At 39.9% G+C, this 5,603-nt stretch overlaps 1 pseudogene; it reads right to left on the bottom strand.

Moving 5' to 3' along the window:
* Positions 1-3,644: 3,644 nt before the first annotated feature.
* LOC146809758 (zinc finger protein 862-like) lies at positions 3,645-5,123 on the bottom strand (annotated as a pseudogene).
* Between the last annotated feature and the right edge of the window lie 480 nt (positions 5,124-5,603).

Below are 5,603 nucleotides of genomic sequence, written 5' to 3'. Positions count from 1 at the left end.
ATAAAAAAAATCCATGAATTAACCATTTTGCTGATGGCGTTTCCAGTACAGTAAATGGCAATTGATACAAATGTTCTATGTTTAACATTGTCTATATCGTGTCCTTTTTAGCCATTATTCTCTGCACGCATGTTAAATAGTGTGGCAGAAATAAATTGATGGGGTTTAGGTGCTCCCAGGGTACACATCCACTTTTTAGGATCTGCAGTGTAAAGCTTAATAAAATGGTAGATCTAAGCTGACTCTATCCGTGTTGTAAAATAGACATGTCACTCTGTATGATGTCAATAGCTGATGACCCAATGTTACTCAAAGTAACCATTCTTGTTCATAAAGTAGTCATACCATTGTCCTCTGCTGCCTAAGCCTTTTCTAAATTTACTCCATCAACCTCATGATTCAGCTCAGCAGCTTCCTGCTGTGAAACCTTCCAAGCTTGTTGTATATAGCATGCAAAAAGTGTTTATAATGTGGCATTTTGGGACGTAATAAAAACTCCTTCAAGCGGACGTCGAATGGTACAACCACTGAAGGCATAACTTTCCCACGCTGTATGTTGTCAACACTCCTGAGGGCAAACTGCCACTACAACATGGGCATCATATCGCGATGCCCTTATAACAGGGTTGTTACAACGACCGCGTTGTTACCACGCACTACATCGACTTGCAGTAGATGGCGTGCTAACATATAATAGTATAGTTTACTATTCCAACACCTTCCCTACTGTTACGTAGGCTGGAGTTGAAATAGTAAATTATGCATTTCTAATGTCATCACGCCATCTACTGCAAGTCGATGTAGTGACTTGCGTAGTAATGGCTTTGCGTGGTAACAACGCAGTCGTTGTAACGATCGTGTTGTTATGGCACGCGTTTTGATGACTTGCATTGCAACGAGTCATATTCCTCCTGAGTGATGTGTTTGCCCATACCATGGATCAAGTCTGTTTATCCTAACAAAGCAAACAGCTACAATCATTTTTGAGCTTTCGAAATGTTGGTAGAACATATATACCAGTTTATGCAAAAAGTGTAAAACCATTTTATGAACTGATACGTTCAATCTTTTCTAGCGCACATTGGACACCAGAACATATACCGATCTTGTGTTCAGTACAAACTAACATGCTAGATTCAAAACACTTACACACACGTGTCAACACTACAAACATGGTGATCTGGGCAATCGCAGGGACCACAGGCTACACATATCTCACTTTCAATGAGGGTGACATTGTACCAATTGCATATAAATCGCATATTATTTTCCAATGCAGAGATGAGTTTTGCACCTACAGAAAAAATAGTGACTCCTGTTCAGACCGTCGTGGCGACGAAAAGATCATTGGCTCAGGGGAAATGCATACTTTTGTGACTCCCTTCCTAGTCTTCGAGGCTGTCACCAAGGCCAGCATCCCGAACGTAAAAGCCTTGCATCCTTGATGGATACAGTGGGCCACATCACTAACTGCAAATGACGATTATACCTCTAGATCAGTACAACTTCATAGTCTATGTTGATGGTCCTGCCAAGCCCGTAGTTAGAGCTGCCAGTGCTGCCCATTATTTAGCACATACTTTCATTCTAAGTGTAATCATCGAAAAATTAACACTGATGACTTCTTTTTCTGTCAGATTTAATCATAAATGACTTGAATTATAAAAAACACATAACACTACATTGTACCACAAACCTAAGGACTCATCTTAAAGTGATAAACATATTTTTTTGTATGCATATTTAACTTTTTACAAAAGACACAACAGAAAAACTTTTTTTCTATACAGGACAAACATTAAATACGTCACTCATACCCATTCATACAAATCATATCTGTACAAACCGAACTATTTTAGTAATGAATTATAGAGGCCATCGATACACATTATGTATAATTCATAAAGAACTCTATTTTGATTTAGCTCGGGATTGGCCTCAAACTACTGGTCAATGGCCTCTATAATTCATTACTAAAATAGTTCGGTTTGTACAGATATGATTTGTATGAATGGGTATGAGTGACGTATTTAATGTTTGTCCTGTATAGAAAAAAAGTTTTTCTGTTGTGTCTTTTGTAAAAAGTTAAATATGCATACAAAAAATTATGTTTATCACTTTAAGATGAGTCCTTAGGTTTGTGGTACAATGTAGTGTTATGTGTTTTTTATAATTCAAGTCATTTATGATTAAATCTGACAGAAAAAGAAGTCATCAGTGTTAATTTTTCGATGATTACACTTAGAATGAAAGTATGTGCTAAATAATGGGCAGCACTGGCAGCTCTTTTGTTTTTTGATATTATCAGGCTAAGCCTTGCTGCTTCTATAGCCAAGACCCAAGATTGTTTTTTCAAGCCCGTAGTTAGAACACAACATACATACCGCTCCGCTGGAGTAGCAGTAATAGGTAAAATGAAGGATGGAATTTTCCAGCCTCTCAAAACATTTACACAGTCACTAGGTGATTGCCCTGCACAGCTGGCTGAACTGAAAGCTCTAATTCTGGCACTAGAGTATACAGATCCTGAAATCCCCACACTGATAGTCAATGTTCCCTCTAATTCTTTTCCTCGTGTGCGGCAGTGGAGGGTCTCTGTGCGCTGCAACCATGGCTATGTGTGCCAGGAACCAGACCGCGTGTGTGAAGTGCCAAATATCATTCCAAACGTTTACTTAAAAATGTGAAAAGATGGTACATTTCCATACATACAGCTCCACGTTAATGGTCTAAGGCAGGTTTGCAATTTGGATAAACACGGCATGACATGAATTGGTTACACAGGCAAGTACACTTCAGGTTTAGAAAAGCACAAGACTCCAATGGTGGTACCATCATAAGATTTTACTAAATATTCTTAACTGGAATACTGTTCAATGGGTGGGGAAATGTTGAGAGCCTGTAGAAGGTCACATATACACAATAAGTTACAAAATTACATAACATATTTACAATTTGATGAGAAAGCTACTGAGTAATGTTGAGCTATCCCGCCAGAGATAGTTTGTAAAAGTGTGACATCCAGGCAAACATGGACTGTGGGAGCGGGCCGTTTATATAAGTCAAGTGCCATCACTCGATGAGTGACATGGTTGCTTCTCACGGTGATCCTTGCCATTTTTCCAGTGCTGATAAACTCTATAGAGGTCAACTTTCCCATTCAGGAGGTAGGCCTTTGTCCTCATCAGCATATCCAAATGCTTCTGCTCTAGTCTATGTCTCAATTTACTCATGATATTATTCATGAGGCTGAATCTTCGTTCAAATTCTGCACTAGATGCTTGAAATGTTGCACAGACATCAACAAGCTGAGACACCACACTATACTGAGCTGCATTGCGTACAGTGAAATGCACCATGTCTTGAAAGGTGGTAAATAACCCACCCTTTACATGTTCTGCCACCACAGATTTATAGTCTCTGTATTGTTGAATAACATCTTCCGGTGTTTCACAATCACCCAGGACCAAGACAATTTTATACTTTTCAACAAGTCTTTCTATATTCTAAGTCCCAAAATCAAAATGTGATTGTGTTGCTATTGCCTGGAATTCAAAACGTGCCCAGTCTCTCAGTTCATCTTCAGGGACCTATTTTGTAAGTGCTCACAAAGAAGGGAAACAAAAGACAAAATAGGCCCACTGTCAAACTCTTGACTTTCCTTGTACAACACCATCACTTACATTGCTGCTCCAAAAGACAGAGTGCCCCAAATACTGTTCCTTAATTTGCCCAATCTTTGCTCTTGTATACTGTACATCTTCAACAGTAGTCAAATGACTTTTTTGGAATAGTTTGCACAAAGATGCAAATTCACCCAGAATGTCATTAAGTACTGCAAGGGAAATAAGGTAGTTGGAGTCTGGTAGCTTTTTGTGACAATATTTAGCAACTGGATCATTCTCCTCAACTTTCTCATGCTCAAAGTACTTAAGAACAGCCTCATAATTATGAATTAGTGCACCAACAGCAAAATGCCTTGAGAGCCACCGGAATTTATACAGTGGTCGAAAAGAGACCACTTCACATTCAGTGACCGATGCAATTTCATCCAGCTTGGACTTCCTTGCAGGAGATCTGGAGAACACAGTGTAGACAGTCCTCAAGAATGTCTCCATCTCTTTAATCATTGGAACCTTCTTCCAGGCATCATCAACTCCCAAATCTCCTCGATGGGAGACACAATGCTGCTCAACTAGATGAGGAACGGATTATTTAAGGTAAGTAGAAACACCATTATTCTTACCCAGCATCACAGACGCACCATCGGATGTGAAAATAATTTTCATGAGGTCCAGTTCATTGGCAGTATAGAATTCGTTCACAGCAGTAGTGATAGCCTCAGCATTACAACTAGTCAGCTTCACTATGCCCCCAAACAGTGTTTTGTGCTCAGTTGAGGTTACAGGTCGGAACTTGAAGTACAGGATGAACATTTTTGTAACAGAAATATCTGTGCTCTCATCAATTATCAATGTGTGATACCAAGCGTGACGAAGTTCTGCCATAGCTACACAGTGCATCACGCTATCGATGGCCTCAAAGAACTCAAAGGCATAGTTCTTTCTCCTCCAGCTGTCTGGTATCTTCACATACAGAGCTAGGTGGTCATTAATGTCTTGTTCAGATAACATTGAAGTATTCATTTTGACTGCCAGCAACACGTTGTTGAGGAGAATCTTTATCTCCTCAGGCATAGATCTTTGTCGTTGAACTACTTCCATTCTATTTGCTTTGTCAGTGGCAGTTTCTGTCAGCATTGCCCACATTCCATAACCAAACCTGGCAGTAGCACTACTGTTTCTAATTATCACCATGGCAGACTCGTGAACTTTGCTAATTAGATGGCGTTTCATGTAATCCAGTTTCCAGCCATCACTCCATTTCTTCCCTGTAGACAAGTCCCCAATAATCTTGGCTTCTGCACATGCTTTGCAAATCAAGCCCACATCTGGATTGTATTGAAATAGCTCCCCGAGTTGCACACAAACCTTGCTTTGGGATTTCTGTGTCTCAGCCTCCACAATTTCTTTCATCCACTCTTCCTTGAATACAAGGCAACATTTCTTCCTTTGTGGTGAAGCAATGCACTCTCCCAAAGTTACAGCTTTGCGCTTGAACATTTCCGTGCCCGCCCGGTTTGAACCTGATGTGCCACAATTCTGCAAAATAAAGGGACCATGACTTATGTTGGCGCCAATGCTCATGAATGCAATCTGTCACATAGTACTGAGGCATCTCTGGCAAAACGTAGAGTGTAATTACCTGGATATTTCTGTTCTCTGCCCTTCCAAACTTACATGTAGCACTGTCCGTAGAGCCTTCAATAGAAGTAAAGATTGTTATGGCACAGTGTGATACAGCAGTATACCATGTGCACCATAAGGGAACTCAACTAAAACAATTACCTGTTCTGCTTGTACTCACGTGCACCCATTTAAATGTGTGGGGTACTGTCTACATAACCTGCAACAGAAGAAAAGATACATGGGTAAGGTATGTTATACTACAATATACAAGATGCACTACAGTTTAATTCTACCAAACAATTACCTGTTCTGTTGTACTCAAGTACACCCATTTAAATGTGTGGGGTACTGTCT

The sequence above is a fragment of the Triturus cristatus genome, chromosome 7 (genome assembly GCF_964204655.1).
Source record: "Triturus cristatus chromosome 7, aTriCri1.1, whole genome shotgun sequence".
Taxonomy (NCBI): domain Eukaryota; kingdom Metazoa; phylum Chordata; class Amphibia; order Caudata; family Salamandridae; genus Triturus; species Triturus cristatus.
This window is presented reverse-complemented; position numbering and strand designations above follow the sequence as displayed.